General features: G+C 42.4%; 1 protein-coding gene across 1 annotated transcript in view; it reads right to left on the minus strand.

The window, feature by feature from the left end:
- TMEM135 (transmembrane protein 135) overlaps positions 1-19,932 on the minus strand; it is a 178,667-nt gene that overhangs the window by 33,520 nt on the left and 125,215 nt on the right. The gene's annotated exons all lie outside the window — the stretch shown is intronic.

Below are 19,932 nucleotides of genomic sequence, written 5' to 3' on the forward strand. Positions count from 1 at the left end.
AGGGTAATTCAATTTTCTATCGAATACATTTTGGAGGTAGGCTGAGCCAACAGTTTAAAAGGGAACTTTCAAGAGCATTAAAAATATTGTTTATATACAGTACATGAGTGCTCTCCTAAAAGAAAGGCCCGTAACTCACCCTCAGTAATCATCCTGACAATTACCAGGGTAAGACTACAAATGTAAATACAAATCAGAATAACAGAACAGAGTTGGAAGGGACCTTGGAGGTCTTCTAGTCCAACCCCCCACTTAGGCAGGAAACCCTACTCCCCTTCAGAAAAATGGTTATCCAACCTCTTCTTAAAAACCTCCAGTGATGGAGCACCCACAGCTTCTGAAGGCAAGCCCTTCCACTCATTAATTGTTCTCACCGTCAGGACATTTCTCCTTATTTCTAGATCCTTGTCCTGCCTTCTGGTGCTTTGGAGAATAGCAAATAGCTGCCTCTTCTTTGTGGCAGCCCCTTAGATATTGGAACAATGCTATCATGTCACCCCTAGTTCTCCTTTTCATTGAAAAAACAATTCCTGCAACTCTTCTTATGTTTTAGCCTCCAGTCCCCTAATTATCTTCGTTGCTCTTCTCTGCACTCTTTCCAGAGTCTCAACATTATTTTTTTATTGTGGCATCCAGTTTTGTGTGATCAAAACTGGATGCAATATTCCAAATGGGATCTTACTTTATATGCCAGAGAGGGGTGGCATATCAATTTAATAAATACTAAATACTAAATACTAAATACTAAATACTAAATACTAAATACTAAATAATAAATAATAAATAATAAATAACAAATAACAACAACAACAACAACAACAACAACAACAACAACAATAATAATAATAATAATAATAATAATAATAATAATGAAGTACTAATACCTCACGTGATCTCGATTATATCCCTCTGTTAATTGCAACCTAGGATTGATCGCACTGGCATTTTTGGTGGCTGCAACCCACTGCTGGCTCATATTTAAGTGATTGTCCAATAGAACTCTCTCGCAGTTACTGCTATTGAGTCACATACCATCTCTATTCTACACCTGTGCATTTGGCTTTTCTGGGCTAAATGTTTTTGAATGCCTAAACCCATGATGGCAAACCTATGGCACGCATTGAGCTCCGCCGCACATGCGCCTCCCGCCAGCCAGCTGGTTTTCGGCTCTGTGCTGTGCATGTGGGGGGACATGTGTGGGGGGGGAGCTCGAGCATGTGTGTGGGTGAGGCAAGTCCATGTGCGAGGGGGCAGGGAGCATGCATGGGGGCACATGCACATGTGTGGGGGCAGGCCACATGCACAAGGGTTGTGCGCACATTGCATTTTGGGAGTGCTTTGGGCACACGGTCCAGAAAAGGTTAGCCAACATTGGCCTAAACCAGTGATGGCTAACCTTTTTGCTATTGAGTGCCAGGAGGGGAAGGGTGTCGCGCGCGTGCCCACACCCATAATTCTATGCACCTTGCCCCCGCACATGCGCGTGTGACACCACCACCACCCCGCTTCTGGCATGTGATGGCACAGTAGGCCCGTTTTTTGCTCTCCCCAGACTCCAGGGCCTTTCTAGGAGTCTGGGGAGGGCGAAAACAGCCTTCCCCACCCCCCTGGAGGCCCTCCGGAGGCCGAAAACGGCCTGTTTGCCAACTTCCGGTCCCACCGGAGCTGAGCTCGCGTGCCCATCAATATGGCTACGCGTGCCATAGGTTTGCCATCACGGGCCTAAACCATTGAATTTCATTTTGGAAACCGAGGGAGCTCCAGTGACTTAAAGGTTACTTGAATATGTTCATGCAGTGTGCAGTTTTTGGCCCTTCTTGTGGGATTTGTCTGCTAGCAGCATGAATAATCAGATAGGGACCACCATCTGCCCCCTTGTGTAATATTAACAGCAGTTTTCATAATTAATTAAATAAGTCTTTTATGTGACAAACATTAAAATCTGGAAAGGAATTTCTAAACAAAAAGCCATCTTGGGCCTCTGTGTACAAAAAGGATGCTAATTTATTATTATATACACATATATAATGTATAATATAAACAAAAGGAACATGGATTTGGGAAAGGTCTCGAAAAACAAACACAACAGTATGAAGGGAACAAAGAAACTTCTGTCTAAAATGAAAGGGATCTAACTTTCCTTATGAATGAGGGGGAAAATTATGTATTCCAGATTGTTCTCATTTTAATACAGATTGGCACTGGTTCCAGTCATGTACCCTCTAAAATAAACTGCTAGCAATCTTAATGGCTGTCTGCTTCTGGAATATCCTTCTAAACTTGAATCCAGCTGTGATACGCAGCGAGACACATTTCTGCACAAACCAGTTTATATGGTTGAGATGGGAACTTGATGTTGCTGAATTTCAATTCCAATTTCATTTCATTGGCCATGATGGCTGGGGACGTTAGGAGCTGTGGTTCAACAATATCTGCTGAGCCACAGATAGCTTGTGGAGTACAGTACTGTAAGGGGAATACCCTTTAAACTTTAAACCCAGATGTTGCTTAATTAAGACTTAGGTTTCTTCGGCAAGCATGTTACAATGTGAGAAATGTGGGGAGAATAAACCTGTCAAAAGGTTTTTGCTCTGATGATGTCAGTGAGCGTCAAAAAAAGATCAACCCTGGAGGTATTTTTATTCTGTATCTCTCAAACCAAGGCACTTTGAATTTGTAGTCCTATTAAGAGATTAGGAATACCTAAGAATAGACTAAATTCTTTCCAAGGACAGTGGAATTGAAAGCAAAGTTCGTTACATATACTGTAGAAGCAGGGGTGGGCTTCAAAAATTTTAGCAAGGCGTTCTCTGCCAGGTAGCTGGGTGGGCGTGGCCATGGTGGGCGTGGCCTAGTCAGCCTCCTCACCACAGCGAGGAGGGGGCGTTTTTGCCCTCCCCGGGCTCCGGAGGCTTTTCTTGAGCTTCCGGGAGGGCAAAAACAGCCTCCCCAGGCTTCGGAGGCAGGAAACGGGCCTTCCCGAACTTCCGGTAGGCCCATTTTTCGCCCTCCTTGAGCCTTTGCGTGCACCATGCACTTACCTGTATCCAAAATGGGCCATGTGGGGACTCCTGGGAGGGGAGGGGTGGCATGGGCAGGGCCAGGCAAGAATGGGATTTGGGGGTTCTCTGAACTGCACAGAATCTTAGCTAGAGGTTCTTCCCGAATCCCTGTGAACTCCCAGCAGCCCACCCCTATGTAGAAGCCCCGAGCAAATAGTAATTTATCAGGCTATAATTTGCTGTTAAACTCATCACCATTTTCCATTTCCCAAAGAGCCCGTCAAGTTGTTTTGAGGCTGCTGACACCCCCTCCCAGATCTTCTTCTCCAACCTAGCATTTTCCAGGTTGGGAATTGCTCTTCCACCCCATCTGGGAAACTCATTGCTGCTTAGTTTATTTTAAGTGTAGAACCAAGACGAAAAGTTTCACGCCACAGTCAATCACTAGGTTAACAAACATTGCTTTGTCTGTAACTGCCTATAGATAAACGCCTTTATATTTCAAGGAATTCCCAACAGCTGGAAAAATTAAGACTGAAGCTGAAATCATGGCTTAGCCTTGCAATGCTTTGAATCAGCAAACTAACAATTCTGGCTTGCTAAATCGACACAGAGATCTCTACCTTAAGGGGATCCACTCATTTTTTAAAATCCTGCCCAAACCCATTTTCTTCTTACTGAAAGTCATGCAGTCATATCTTCGAGCAATTAAGAGAAGTTTGAATTAATTTGCCAGCAGTTTCTTCGCAAACATGAAGTTGGCAAATTGTGGAAAAAAGCAGAATGGTTCATGTGCAGCACACTCTTTTAAAAAAATGAATCTGAAATTGGCTTATGAACCACATACAGGTATAGTAAAGGTAAAGCTAAAGGTTCCCCTTGCACATATGTGCTAGTTGTTCCTGACTCTAGGGGGCGGTGCTCAATTCCGTTTCAAAGCCGAAGAACCAGCGCTGTCCGAAGACGTCTCCGTGGTCATATGGCTGACATGGCTAAACACCAAAAGCGCACGGAACGCTGTCACCTTCCCACCAAAAGTGGTCCCTATTTTTCTACTTGCATTTTTTACGTGCTTTCAAACTGCTAGGTTGGCAGAAGCTGGGACAAGTAACGGGAGCTCACCCCGTTGCATGGCACTAGGGATTTGAACCGCTGAACTGCCGACCTTTCGATCGACAAGCTCAGCATCTTAGCCACTGAGCCACTGCATCCCCTCTAGAAACCCTGTAGAAACCTGCCAAATAGGCAACATACATTAGAATCATATGGAGAGAAAGAAGTAACATATGACTGTTTTTGCCACTTACGACCGTTGGGAGCACCCCCATGGCCATATAATCAAAAATCAGACAGTTGACAACTGGCTCATATTTATGACGGTTGAATTGTCCCAGGGTCACATGATCACATTTTGAAACCTTCTGATAAGCAAAGTCAACGGGGAAGCCAGATTCACTTAGCAACCGCGTTACTAACCTCACAATTGTGGGTGATTCCCTTAACAACTGAGGCAAGGAAAGCACAAAATGGAGTAAAACCCACTTAACAGGTGCCTCACTTAGCAACTGAAACTTTGGGTTCAATTGTTCTGAACTTAAGTCAGGACTACCTGTAAATAAAATTTACGATTTTCATCCTAGAATAATTTAAGAGATATTTCTAAAGCAGCTCCAGTCCCTTGCTTTTCTTTTCATTGATTTCATTGTATCGCCTATGACCGTGATGGCAAACCTATGGCACACGTGCCCAAAGTGGCACGCGAAGCCATGTCGCCCGACACTCACAGCCTTGCCTGTTTGTGTTCTGGGTTTCTGGCGCGCATGCGTGTGCGATGATCAGTTGTCCTTCACGCGCGCTGATCATCGGGCGCACATGCGCACTAGAATCCAGAAGTTCAGCTTTTCTGGAGCGCAGCCCCGACGAGTGCACGCACACACACGCGATATTTCTGCACAACCTTTCCAGCCGAAAAGGTTCACTATCACTGGCCTATGAAATGAAGCTTAAAAAAAAAAAAGCAGGATTTTACAACTATAAAATTGTATGTCTCTAAATTATCTGAAGATTACCAAGCTCCATGCTTCTTTATTTCATTTAGGAACAGTTGTTTCCTCTCCCAAGAGTATCATTATGCCAGATGTGAACGGAGGACAAGGAGCACATTTATAACAAACACCAATGGACCAAGCAAGTAAAAAGATACAGGAAAAAAGCTATATCCCCGTGGTGACCAGTTAACAGGGCCAATGGGGATCCTGTCTAAATTTAGCCATAACTGGAGGAGTGGGGAACGGGGTTGGGGGTCCGAAAAAAACTTGTACAAGACTTGCTAACTCTCCTTACTCAAAGGATACACAGACAAATACACGAGTACAATCTGCAGCTGCTGGAGAGGCACATGTCTGATTACAGGAGCTATATTTGCCTCCAGTGACTTCGACGTGCCAAGCAGATCTACCCATTTTGTGTCTAGCCACAGACCAAAACTAATTGCTCTTGTGCTGTGAATGTGGGTGTACTAATCTTCTCTCCACACCCCCATTGTGAGCCAAGGCGAGAGGTCTCCACACCACTTTGTTAGGGCTAAATGTCACCAATTAGCTTTTCCATCCCCCCCACCCCATGTGCCTTGTTGTAAACCTTTCAAAAAATTCTCATTTAGTGGGTTGACTGTCTTAAGAGCTCCTTGGGTGAGGCTTAATCACTAGAGTAGGGAACAAGCATCACACGCAGCGGCAAAAAATTACAAGCGTTACGAGAGATGTAACTTTAGAGAAACGGTTATCAAAGTGAAATGTAACTTTTCTTATAAAAGAAAGATGTCAGTATGGTTATTTTTTTCAGGAAAGTGCAGCTCTAAGCCTGTCCTTTTTTCACATTCATTGCAAGCATTTTCATTCTGTTCCGATTAGGAGAGAGGGAATGGGGAAATCCACAATAAATTTCATGTCAAAAGAACAACTGGGTAAGAGAGAACATTCTGTGATGTTTTGGTACTGTTCCCATGTCTTCAAAAAACATTTCAGGGATTAAGTTTAAGCTGCCAGAACTCTTTTTTACCGTAATTAATAACGGCGACTTGCTCTGCAGCAAAGAGTGTGGCTGAAGAAGTAGGCAACAGCATTTAAATTTTCTAAATGAAGAGGTACAAACTAAGCAAGTCTAAAGTTATTTTATTAGAATGCTTTTGAGATCAGACAAGTGCTTCCTTACGCTCAAGCAGAAGAGGTGCAAATTAAAAACAATGTCAGAGTTCATCAACCATCTCAATAAATAACACGAAAGTCAACTGTTGACGTTTTGGATTCACATTGTGGACATTCAGAAGTGGGCTCTGTATGGATGCATAAAGAGTCAGCAAGAAGCAGGCTCATCACACAGCCATTTCAGGATATAAAAGTATTGCTAGTACCTTTACAGACAGGAGGCACACATTATTATATTGTTTCACAAACTTCCCCAAATTTTAAGAAACATCAAATAAGAGCCCGTCTTTCGCTTTCTGGTGGTTACTGCAACCTTCTTAGCTCTTTGCGTTTGCAATGAAATGATTGTGACATAAAATATATCCAATTCCTTCCTGTCCTGCTTTAACGTTCCTATATAAACATTTCTGACAAAACAAACCATCGATTTGCAGGAACCAGGAAACAATCAGTCAAGAGTGATTTGCTTGCGTTTCCCAGGTCCTCCTTTAAATGAAAAAAAATTGTGGAAGAGAACAAATTAAGAGCCCTTCAAAATATGATCAGTCTTGCCAACTTTTTTAAGATTTGAAAAGAAACCATAGGCCAAGCAGACCAAGACACAAATCGCCAAGATGGAAACCAAATCCTGACGATAAGGGGGATAGGTAGTGTTGGAAGAAATGTCCTTCTGGGTTCAGTTCCAAGTGGGGAGAAAGACAGTGGAAACATGGGGGCTGCCTGGAAAGAAGGTTTTTAAGGGTGGACAGGATCACATGCCTTGAAGATCTTGGGTGAAGAAGAAAAAAAAGGAGAGAGATGCTGAGAATGCCTGAATTTTATACCCTCTCTGGGCTTTTGAATTTGAGATTGTATTCTGATTGGTTGTCAGACACCCATGGGGCCATGCAGAGGTAACTTTGTAGCTTGTGTTTTTGAGTCCCAAGCTTGGTTGAGCCTTGCTGGGTGATGATGTAATGAAAGGGCTTTGGGCAATTCTTACTATGGCTCTGCCTGAAGGAGGGTAGATCTTTGTTATGTAGAATAGACTGGTCCAGACCTTAATGGCCCATTGACAAAGGTGGGGGTGTGTGTGAGTTTCTGCCTCCCTTTTAGGGGAAATATTTTGCCCTTTTAATATTTCCTAAAATATCTCATTTTCCCAGGAGAGGGTTGGGTGCTAAGTTCTTACAGTAGAAAGAAAGAGGAACTGTTTCACATTTTACTGTGGTTTATTCTTCATTTGGAAATATCGTTCTTCCACTGAGGCACAAAGACATTTTCTGAAATTACCTATCAAATATGGAATACATCCCTGGGTGAAAAACGTCCTTCAGACATGGTTTTTCACTCAAGATCAAAACATTTTAAATCTGCATTAGTTAGCTAACAGACAAATGCGTTGAATAAAGATACCGAGGGAGCCCTTACGGAGGTCAGGAACCAGGGATGAGAACAAGATCAACCATCCAACATGGTATTTGCCTCTTTGCCCCTGAAGTTAACAAAAAGCAAACTGTAATCTTGGTTACGTGCAAAGCTAGGCTGCTTCTGAAGGAACTGTGTTTATCCTGTGTGAGACTTGCCTAAACTGAACCCTCTAAATATGTAAGACATAATTCCCAGCTATAATGGCCCGTGGCTGCATGAAATTCTGACACACTAGCTTCCTTCCAGCTGATTTTAAAACTTTGCCATACTTGTTTTTTCTTTTAGAGGTTTTTTTTAATATATATATTTATATCTATCATCATCTATCTATCTATCTATCTATCTATCTATCTATCTATCTATCTATCTATCTATCTCTATCTCTATCTCTATCTCTATCTCTATACACTGTTAATGGCTTTCAGAGTCTTCAGATCGAAAGAGAACTATTTTAATAGTTAATATAAAACCCGAGAAAATGAAAATATTAAATCAGCCAAAGAATATCGTATGCCGTGGGATACGGCTCCAAACAGATGTCGAAACCGACAGAGAAAATAATCCTCTCGCTATGCTTGTGATGAAATATGAGAAATATATCCGTTTTTGGAGAAAACCACCAGGCATGTTGAAAAGCGTACTTGGGGGGTGGGGGTTCCCCGCCAGTGTTGGTAGGAGTGGTCTTTGTAGTTCCTTGATTGGGTTGCTGGTTATTGTTTAGCTTGTTTGTCTGAATTGATAGTTCCTTGATCAATCACTACCACTGATGACAGGGCAAGCCACTTGTCAGAGTATGAATGTTCATAGACTGGAATAGACATGGCAACAGGTCAGCCAATGGGGACTGTTTGGATAGACATGGCAACAGGACAGCCAATGGGGACTGTTTGAATAGACATGACAACAGGTTAGCCAATGGGGACTGTTTGGATAGACATGGCAACAGGTCAGCCAATGGGGACTGTTTGAATAGACATGGCAACAGGTCAGCCAATGGGGACTGTTTGGATAGACATGGCAACAGGTCAGCCAATGGGGACTGTTTGAATAGACATGGTAACAGGTTAGCCAATGGGGAGTGATGGATAGGCATGGTAACAGGTCAGCCAATGTGGACTGTTTGGATAGACATGGTAACAGGTCAGCCAATGGGGACTGTTTGAATAGACATGGTAACAGGTTAGCCAATGGGGAGTGATGGATAGGCATGGTAACAGGTCAGCCAATGGGGACTGTTTGGATAGACATGGCAACAGGTCAGCCAATGGGGACTGTTTGGATAGGCATGGTAACAGGTCAGCCAATGGGGACTGTTTGGAAACTGAAACATAGTATTTGTTTGTATGGGACCATAAGAGGAGTCTGGGCGTGGCTTAGACTTGCTGAACTATATATAAGAGTTGGTTTGGCCTCTGTAACTTTGGTGCCTCTGTACAATATATTAGCCTCTGTATCTCTCTACTCTATAATGACTTGCTTTTATGAATATTGCTGCTGTGTTCCTGATATTGTATGCTGACTTCTGCTGTATAGTATTGTATATAAAGAAGTTTCTTATATATAATTGGATCCTGCTGAAGTTCATTTACTTGTGTGCTGGTTGGATGTGCTGCAAAATCTGACACAACTGCTATATAAAATAAAAGCAAATCCCACTCCCTACTAGTACTGATGACGTTACCTAGTTTGGTAATGAAATGTCTGCAAGAGAACACCCAAATTCAGAGAGTGCCAAGAACTCCACAATTCAACCCTGAGCTACAAGTATTCTCTTCTATCAGTACTATTTATTACACCTGTATCCCAGCCTCCTTTCTTTAAAGAATTCAGGGTAGCTAATATGTGTCTTTTACTGCCTTTATCCTCGCAACAGCCCTGTCAGGTTGATTAGGATGAACAAAGTTAGTTAGTTAGTTAGTTAGTTAGTTAGTTAGTTAGTTAGTTAGTTAGTTAGTTAGTTAGTTAGTTATTTATTTATTTATTTATTTATTTATTTATTTATTTATTTATTTATTTATTTATTTATTTATTTTTGGCTGTGAACAGATCTGAACCAACCTCAAGCCTCAAATATCACTACAATGTGCTGTTACTCAATCATTTTCTTCAAAGTTATAGAATTCTCAAGTAGGGGTGTATTTCTCTGAGGTAACATAACCCCTTTATTTTATTTTTGCAGATTTTATATCTTGAGATGCTGAGAATAACGAAGGGATTCATAACGTGGATTAGGATGTTACAAATCATCGGTGACATGTGAATAGGGGTCTGTTTCTAAATCGACATTTAAATTTCTGAATAAGTGAGCAGCTATATTTAGGAACATTCTTTGGAAACAGCACTCCTGACGATATACTTAACTACGTTATTACTTTGATACCAAAATATATCTGCCTACCATCATATATCTTCAATTAAGTCTTGAAGTAATGAACTTTACCATTTCATTAAGCAAAAGGTTTTAAAATGAGAAACGTAAAAGTGGCGGTACAAAAATTACTTTGATACTATTTTTTGTTTCTTTTTTTTAAAATGTTGAGGACAATTTAAAGGACAGTTCAATAGAAAGCTCTCATGAAAAAAAAGCCCCAGGCAGCTTGGGAATTTTTATTGCCCGTGGAAAACAAAATGACAGCTTGTTCTCATCTCATATTTAGAAATGAACTAGGACTGGGAGAAGAAATGTAATTCAGCTTTGATAATGACATAGTGCCTTCAGGACAGCTATGCAGTATATGGTCCTCCAATGAAGCAGAATAGACAGAAAAAAGGAGAAATTTCCCAAAAAGATTCTACTTTTCAGGGTATCCCCAAAACTACCACCATCCCACTCAACCTAATGGTAAAGATGATCTTGCAAAAATCTGATCGAAAAGAATCCAAATTATAATGAAATCCAAATCTTTCCACTACAGGTAATCGTCAATTTACGACCACAATTGAGCCCAAAATTTCTGTGGTTAAATGAAACATTTGTTAAGTGAGTTTTGCCTCGTTTACGGGAGTCATTGCAGGCATTAAAGTTAGTAACCCGGTTGTTAAGGGAATCTGGTTTCCCCACTGATTTTGTTGGTCAGGAGGTCACAAAAGTTGAACCCATGACCCCGGAACACTGCATAAACCGTCATAAACATGAGTCAGTTGCCAAGCATCTGAATTTTGATCATGTGACCACGGTGATGTTTCGATGGTTGGTAAATGTGGAAAAACGGTCCTAGGTCACTTTTTTCAGTGTCGTTGTGACTTTGAAAGGTCAGTAAATGAACTCCTGTAAGTTGAGGACTACTAGTATTCTCTCTCTTAAAAAAAAAAAAGTTCATCAGTCAGAAAAAAAGAATATTTTTATTGGCATTTGGTTATTTTTCTCCATCTTGCTCTACTATCTATGGAGATTCTTGGTCTTCTAGGTCAGGGTTGTCTCAAAAGTGCTTTTTCAACTGGACTAGGTTATTTTTCCCCCTTTGAAAAAGATGACGATGTTTGGCTTCTCATCCAAGAAGCTTCATCAGTTCAGAACTGATGAAGCTTCTTGGATGAGAAGCGAAATGTCTTCTTCCTCAAAGGTGTGGGGGGGGGGAGACTCTAGTCCAGTTGAGTGTTTTTTCGGTGAGATCGGTCTATCAAGGCAACCTGGTCTACCCAATTATGGGATGGAGCATACTCAGAGGTGGTACTCAGCAGGTTCTGACCAGTTCTGGAGAGAACCGGTAGCGGAAATTTTGAGTAGTTCGGAGAACCAGTAAATACCACCTCTGACTGGCCCTGACCCCATCTATTCTCTGCCTCCTGAGTCCCAGCTGATAGGGAGAAAATGGGGATTTTACATTATCCTTCCCCTGGAGTGGGATGGGAATGGAGATTTTACAGTATCCTTCCCCTGGAGTGGGGAGGAAATGGAGATTTTACAGTATCCTTCCCCTGAAGTGGGGTGGGAATGGAGATTTTACAGTATCCTTCCCCTGGAGTGGTGTGGGAATGGAGATTTTGCAGTATCCTTCTCCTGCCACACCCACCAAGCCATGCCATGCCACGTCCACCAAACCAAGCCCACAGAACCGGTAGTAAAAAAAATTGAATCCCACCACTGAGCATACTGCTTCCGTTTTCGCCTTTCAGCCCCAATCCAGGAGCCTTCCCAGGCAGTCGGTTCCGCGACAAAACTATTTTTGTGTTGAGTTTATGTTTTATCATCTAGTCCAGTTGCCTTCTGAAAAAGCACCTTTGAGACCTCTTGCTCTGCTCTTCTGTCCCATAAGCAGGCTTCCCAAATCAAAGAGAGTCGGGCAGCTGGAATCCAGTTTAGAGAGACAATAAATCAAACATAAAGTGATGCTGCTTTGCCCCAATCCAATCCTCCAGTGCCACATAGGCATTAAAAAAAAAAAAAAAAAGTCGATGTCCAAAAAAGGGATTTGGAAGAATTAGGCTCAAGCCCAGATTCTCACAAGTGACAAAAACAAAGAAACTCCCACTGATAACATTAACATCCCAGGTAACCAATGTTTACTGGCTTTGCAGCCTCAACGGGAAAGTACACATTGAATGGGACCAGCTGATAAGACCACCGCCCTATTACACACACCACAATCTCCTCAACCCTAAAGGTCACAACCTTTGCCCCCACATCAATCACAAAAGAGAGACAGGGCTCCTTCACTGAAAACCTTTGTAATTATTTGCTAGACACTTCAGTCATTGAGAAAGTACACAGACACAATTCACTGCTGATGTTCTCCCGTGAAACACACTGGGATGCCAAATTACTCGTGAGAAAAAGAAAACCTACTGTTTATGTTGTAAACATGAAGAGTTAACCCTCGGAGATAAACACCATCACACGGCTAACGTATATCGATTTACTTTGCCGATAGTGCAGCCTAACGTTGACAGGCAAAATCTTTTGAAAGATCATGGGATTCAGTTACAAATTAATGTCAAAATTCAGAAAGAGCATCAATGTGGACAATTGAGATATTGGAATTTCAGTAAGAGTTATGCAATCAGTAACCTGCTGAATAATATACTTGGGAAACTTCGTGTAGGAGGAACTATTTTTCAAAAGATTCAAGCAACCTGAATTATATGTGAGGGGATGTTTCTATTGTGTAAATCACATTTAAATTTAAAAAGGAGTAATAATGAAATAAATACAATGTTTATATCTTATCTTTTCACGTTTTCTTTAAGTGCTTCAGTAGCTGTAGATGTTTATCTCTATTTATCTTTGGTTGTTTAGATTTGTAATATTGCAATTCTAAATAGAATTGGTTAACTATCTAGCAATTCACGCAGGCCTATTCTTATAGCAGAGCTTCTCTCTCTCTCTACCATCCACCATCCATACTGATGGGATGGATGGACGGATGGATAGATGGGCGGACGGACGGATGGACGGACGGACGGACAGACAGACAGACAGACAGACAGACAGATAACCGGTGCTTAGATCCAGCTAGAACCACAACGGGGCCTTTTTCCCACAGACCAGTGATGAAATTCAAATATTTTTTACTACTGGTTCTGTGGGGGTGACTTGGTGGGCATGACAGGGGAAGGATAATGCAAAATCTCCATTTCCACCCCACTCCAGGGGAAGGATATTGCAAAATCTCCATTCCCACCCGACTCTGGGGCCAGCCAGAGGTGGTATTTGCCGGTTCTCCAAACTACTCAAAATATCAGCTACCGGTTCTCCAGATCCTGCTGAATTTCACCCCTGCCACAGACCCTACATGCTGTAAATTTATACTAGACCACCAAAACAGTATATATATATATGGCCACTTGTGATGTTTCCAATTCAAGATAAATTCCTGGCAAAATGAATCAAATTACAGACAGCATTGCCCGATATCAAACTTAATTCCAAGCCAAGCATCTTAAGCACGAATATTCATCTTCACTCGGCACAAGCAAGGAAATTCCAATGAAGGAGCTCATGGCTGCAGTTTAGTGAACTGTTCGAGATTTTCATTCCAGCTATCACTTTATAGCCAATATATAGTCAACTTTAAAAGAACATTCTGGAGAAGAAATGAAAACCATATTTTTAGCGCATCCAAATTCAAAAAAACAAATATAACTGGATGGAAAGAAGATAACCAAGTTTTTTGCTGGATCCATTTATATCTCCAAAGAATAAACGAGGGTGGTCTGTGTAATGTCCAGGAATAGATGAATTGGCACCCTCGCAAAGAAAACCTTTTTCACACACGCACACACCCACACCCAAAATTGCTTTCTGATCCTCAACAGAGTAAAACAGGTTGCATTAAATGCCGGGTGACGCTTCTCCTATATAAACTATCCAATGTTTTGTGTAGCCGCAGCATTAGCTTATCTTGAACAAAGATCTCATTTCTGTCTTCAAACAGCAAACCCATCAGGGGGACTGAAGGAAAAAAAAAATGTCAGACATTACAACACACGTATAACTTAATAAAGTGGCGATGGAAATGAAATTTAAAATGTAATCTAGAAGCCAGACTTTCCACTGCTATTTAGCTGTGTAGTTTAAAGTCAACAGTCTGGTCTCTATTTTGTGAAAGGGTTGGCAGGAATGAAAATCTTGCTTCTTTTTTTCTGCTGAAAAAACACAAACTTCACAGCAGTCCCTGGAAGGCTGATAAAATGGTTGTTAAGCCCTTTCTCGCTGTCACAGGACTAATCCCCCTACTTTACAAACAACGCAACACAAACCTGGATTCCACAAACAGAAACCACACTTCTGCCCCCAGGTTTCACCACAATCAGTGGTTTTATATAGACAACATCTGAATGAGCCAAAAGCAGGGGTGAAATGCTCCCGGTTTGGACCGGTTCGGCCGATCCGGTAGTGATCGTGGCGGGTGGTTCAGAGAACCGGTAGCGATGGTGGCGTGAGGCTCCGCCCACCTGCCCGGTTGTCGTTCCTTCCTGGTTTAGTAATGTGTTTTTTACCTTCTGCGCATGCGCAGGTTTTGTGCATGCGCAGAGAGTCCACGTGCATACGACACACGCGAAGTGAGCACACGCGGCATGTGCACTTCCAAACCGGTAAGGAAGGTAAGTAGATTTCACGCCTGGCCAAAAGTCTCTTGGGCCTGATCTTTTTTAAACATAGACAACTATAGAGAAGAGGGTTTTTTTTAAAAAAAAAAAAAATTGCCGACTCACAAAGTTCCTTCGTTCTGACATATATATAAGCATCTTTTTGTAGGATGTCTTACCTTATATCTCTAAAAAGCATTGGAAACTACAGTAGTTTGCTTGTACATCACAACGCTTTGGTATAACTTTGCTCTTGACATGGTATCACCCAACAAGTTTCTATTTAATGATACCTTTTGTGTACTAGGTTCTAACAGTAAGTATAGTGAAAAAATAAAAACTGACCCATGTTCATTTCATTCATTTAGAGCAGTGATGCCCATTCTTTCCAGCTTGGCGGCCCGGCTCAGCCCAGCGTGGAGGGTGAGAATGGCAGGCACCCAGGCGTGCGCACAGCTCCATTTGTGCGCATGGTGGGGGGGGGGCAACCTCCACTTGCACAAATGGAACTTCACGCATGAGTGGGGGGATGGTTCTTGCACTCAGGCATGAAGTTCTACGCATGCACACGAATAGAGTTTCATGTGCAAGCACAAGCGCCCTCCACTCGCATAACTGGAGCTTCTCGCATGAGCAGGGGGACGGTCCTTGCGCTCGCATGCAAAGCTCCACTCGTGTGCAAATAAAGTTTCATGCGTGAGCACAACCGCCCTCCACTCGCATGACTGGCACTTGCCCATTTCTTTTGAACGGGCCGTGGCCCAGAAGTGGGCCGTGGCCCAGGGATTGGGGACCCCTGATTTAAGGTACAGATTCCCCTCGCACATATGTGCTAGTCGTTCCCAACTCTAGAGGGCAGTGCTCATTTCAGTTTCAAAGCTGAAGAGCCAGCGCTGTCCAAAGACGTCTCCGTGGTCATGTGGTTGGCATCACTAAACGCCAAAGGCGCACAGAACGCTGTTACCTTCACACCAAAGTAGTCCCTATTTTTCTACTTGCATTTTTTACGTGCTTTCAAACTGCTAGGTTGGCGGAAGCTGGGACAAGTAACAGGAGCTCACCCCGTTACGTGGCATTAGAGATTCAAACCGCTGAACTGCCTACCTTTTGATTGACGTTCAGCGTCTTAGCCATTGAGCCACCACGTCCCTTATTACCCCTGATTTAGAGAGTTTTTAATTTAATCCTCCTAAAACTATGCTTGGAACCTTCTGAAAGGGTTAAGCGACTTGCATACTTGGGATTGTTTTTGATTGGGGAGGAGGAACGCTACATTTTACTGTGTGTCATCCGGTATTCCTGAAGGCTTTTAGGGTGGGGTATGTTACAAATGTTCTTAAGACTCCCCCACCCCAATATTATAGCAAGGTTAGTTGCTGTAATAAACCTACTGATACATCTCAACATGTCAGCATGGGAACGGGGGGGGGGGGGGAAGCAATGTAAAAGATGACCATTAATCACTTGGCAAATTTGAAGATGTGTGGGAAACAGTCTGCTTTGTATCACTAGCTGTTTTCATATAATTCACCCTCCAATAATCTTGTACTGTACTTATCTCATGGCAAGACGCCCAAAGAGGAAACCACAAGCATCTAACCGCAAAATAGCTGTTCTTTTCCGTCCCTGGGTTTTTACAGGTTAGCTCACTGGAACAGAATCCTAGGTATTTAGCAGTGGCCCTGAAATACTACATATTTCCAAAGTACTAATTTCTAGTAATCTCTTAAAACCTGCAAATGCTTTCTGAAACATGTGCAAACCTGTGGATGTAAGCTGTATTTCCAAGATAACTGCATAACAAAAATGGGTGGCATCTAAAATTTAGGTAGAACTCACATTATGATGTTATGAAATACAGGCATTTGAATTAACGGTCTAAAATGAACATGAAGACAGCTATGTGCATTTTATTTATTCATGTAATTAAATTTGTATGCTGCTCATCCCTCTACTCAGCGATTCCGGGTGGCATATAATTTTTTTTATTTATTTAAAAATAAATATATATTTTAATCAAGGTTATGGCTCCTACCTTTTAATGTGAACTTCAAAATCATGATGGCCAAATTTTAATTAATGTAACAAAGTGTTTTGAAAGAAATAAGTGAAGAAGATAAAGAAAGCTTTTGTCTTTCAGTAAATTTAAAATGGCATTAGTGTTGTTGAAAGACAGTGTTGTTATATATGTTATAGTTTTTAAAGCAGTTTGGACATTAGGCTGAATCCTAACTTGATTAAGCATATTTATGACAGATGTAGAGGTAATCCTCAATTTAGGATCATAACTAAGCCTAAAATTTCTATTCTTAAGCAAGAGAGATGTTAAGTGAGTTTTGCCCCATTTTGTGACCTTCCTTGCCACCGTTAAGTGAATCACTACAGTTGTTAAGTTAAATAACAACTTGTTGTCGTTAAGTGAGTCTGGCTTCCCCATTGACTTTGCTTGTCAGAAGATTGCAAAAGGGGATCGTATGACCCTGGGAAACTGCAACCGTCATAAATATGAGCCAGTTGCCAAACGTCTGAATTTTGATCACGAGACCATGGGGATGCTACAACAGTCATAAGTGTGAAAAATGGTCTAAGTCACTTTTTTCAGTGCCGTTGTAACTTCAAACAGTTTACTAAACAAACAGTTGTAAGTTGAGGACTATCTGTAATAAAGCCATGGTCTATTGATACTAGAAATTGCAATCCTAACACATCCCAGAAACACACTATACTGGGAAATGATGGTTTAATAAACATGCATCTGGAGCTCAGGCAAATTTACATAGAAGTAGATTGCGTTTTAATTTATTGAGGTACATTCTCAAATAAACGCACCCGAGGATCCCAATTCATAAAACTGCATTCCAGAACAGAACTGCCACACTAAACCAGGATGTGCCTACTTTAATGAGAGGATATTAGAAGGTGTGATTAAATTACAGTAGGGAGAATTGTTATGGTGAAATTTCAAGCAGGAATTTCAACAATTCTGATTGGGTTTACAAGAGATAATGGAAACAAGAATAAACCCCTATTATTATTATTTTGCCCTATGAAAACCTGATTTTTCAGGCCCTATTTTGACCTGAAAAAGCAGCACTGGATATTTAATTTAAAAGGAGTTAAGACTGCAGGGAGAAATATCAACAACTTCAGATATACAGATGATACCACTCTAATGGCAGAAAGTGAAGATGAACTAAAGAGCCTTTTGATGCGGGTGAAGGAGGAGAGTGCAAAAGTTGGCTTGAAACTCAACATTAAGAAAACTAAGATCATGGCATCCGGCCCTCTCAATTCCTGGCAGATAGATGGGGAAGAAATGGAGATAGTGACAGATTTTATTTTCCTGGGCTCCAAGATCACCGCAGATGGGGACTGCAGCCAAGAAATTAAAAGACGCTTGCTCCTGGGAAGGAAAGCTATGGCAAATCTAGACAGTGTACTAAAAAGCAGAGACATCACCCTGCCAACAAAAGTGCATATAGTCAAGGCTATGGTTTTCCCAGTTGCAATGGATGGCTGTGAAAGTTGGACCATAAGGAAGGCTGAGCACCAAAGTATGGAGGCCTTTGAACTCTGGTGCTGGAGAAGACTCCTGCGAGTCCCTTGGACTGCAAGGCGATCAAATCAATCAGTCCTAGAGGAGATCAACCCTGACTGCTCTTTAGAAGGCCAGATCCTGAAGATGAAACTCAAATACTTTGGCCACCTAATGAGAAGGAAGGACACACTGGAGAAGAGCCTAATGCTGGGAACGATTGAGGGCAAAAGAAGAAGGGGACGACAGAGAGCGAGGTGGCTGGATGGAGTCACTGAAGCAGTCGGCGTGAGCTTAAATGGACTCCAGAGGTTGGTAGAGGACAGGAAGGCCTGGAGGAACGTTGTCCATGGAGTCGCGGTGGGTCGGACATGACTTCGCAACTAAAAACAACAAGACATTTCAGATATAGGGGACTTCTAGTTTTTAAACTGTAGCATTGCCACCGAGAGCACAAAAAAAAAAAAAAAGAAACCAAATCTGTAAATTCAAATGCTTTCCATCATCACCCTCATAACATCAGCCATGTTCTCAGCAGAGTTCAGGGACTGAGAGCTGCAACGGGAATGTGTCTCATTGTTGGTGACCCAGTCCTAACCATTCCAGGCAATTGGGACACAAGAGGTCTGCTGTAGCCCCAAGCAACTTATCCTCAGAGGCCTGAGAACCAAACCAGCTATTTCTCTCCCTCCCCCACCCCCGCCCCCCCAATCCCGGGACCAGGGCTATTATTTTGTATCTGGGGATGACAGAAACATGATTAACAGCCAAAGGCCGGTTCACATAATGCACTAAAGGGACAAAAGGGCTTTGTGACTGACAAGAGGGAATCTTAAAAGGAAACCAAGCAGCCCCACTCATTCTTCCCCGGGATGGCTGTGTATGGAGACACCCGAAACTTTAGCCCTTAAAAGCTTCTCCTGTTACGGCCAGCTCACCTTGCAAGCAAACACCTTCCTGAGATGCAGAGAATCAGCCGCCGGTTGGGAATGCAAACCGCTGCTCCAAGTCAGAGATAATGGTTGGGAATGGAGGAGCTTGCTTGTAATTCAGGACTGATTGTCTGCAGCCCTGATTTCCTCTCTGAGAACATCACTACGGACCTTATCTGGGGAAATGAAGGCCATGCAGGGCCAGCAAGGTACAGTCAGCTGCAGGAGTGTCTCTCTCCCAAACAAGGAGGAAGTTACATTTCTTTCTGTCTGTGTGTTGATTTTTTTTTTTTATCCCAACTTCTATTAAGGTAAAGGTTCCCCTCGCACATATGTACTAATTGTTCCTGACTCTAGGGGGCGGTGCTCACCTCCGTCTCAAAGCCGAAGAGCCAGTGCTGTCCAAAGACGTCTCCGTGGTCATGTGGCCGGCATGACTAAACGCCAAAGGCGCACGGAACGCTGTTCCCTTCCCACCAAAGGTGGTCCCTATTTTTCTACTTGCATTTTTTACGTGCTTTCGAACTGCTAGGTTGGCAGAAGCTGGGACAAATAACGGGAGCTCACCCTGTTATGCGGCACTAGGGATTCGAACCGCTGAACTGCCGACCTTTCGATCGGCAAGCTCAGGGTCTTAGCCACTGAGCTACCACGTCCCTTTTATTACTTTATAAATAACTCGAGGCAGTGAACAGATTTAATACTCCTGCCTCTTCCTGTTTTTCCCATGACAACAATCCTGTGAGATGGGTTGGGCTGAGAGAGAAGAACTGGCCCAAAGTTATCTAGCCAGGTTTAATGCCTAAGGCGTGACTAGA

Source organism: Pituophis catenifer, unplaced genomic scaffold (genome assembly GCF_029215685.1).
Source record: "Pituophis catenifer annectens isolate HBS135680 unplaced genomic scaffold, rPitCat1.0.hap2 SCAF_4, whole genome shotgun sequence".
Lineage (NCBI taxonomy): Eukaryota > Metazoa > Chordata > Lepidosauria > Squamata > Colubridae > Pituophis > Pituophis catenifer.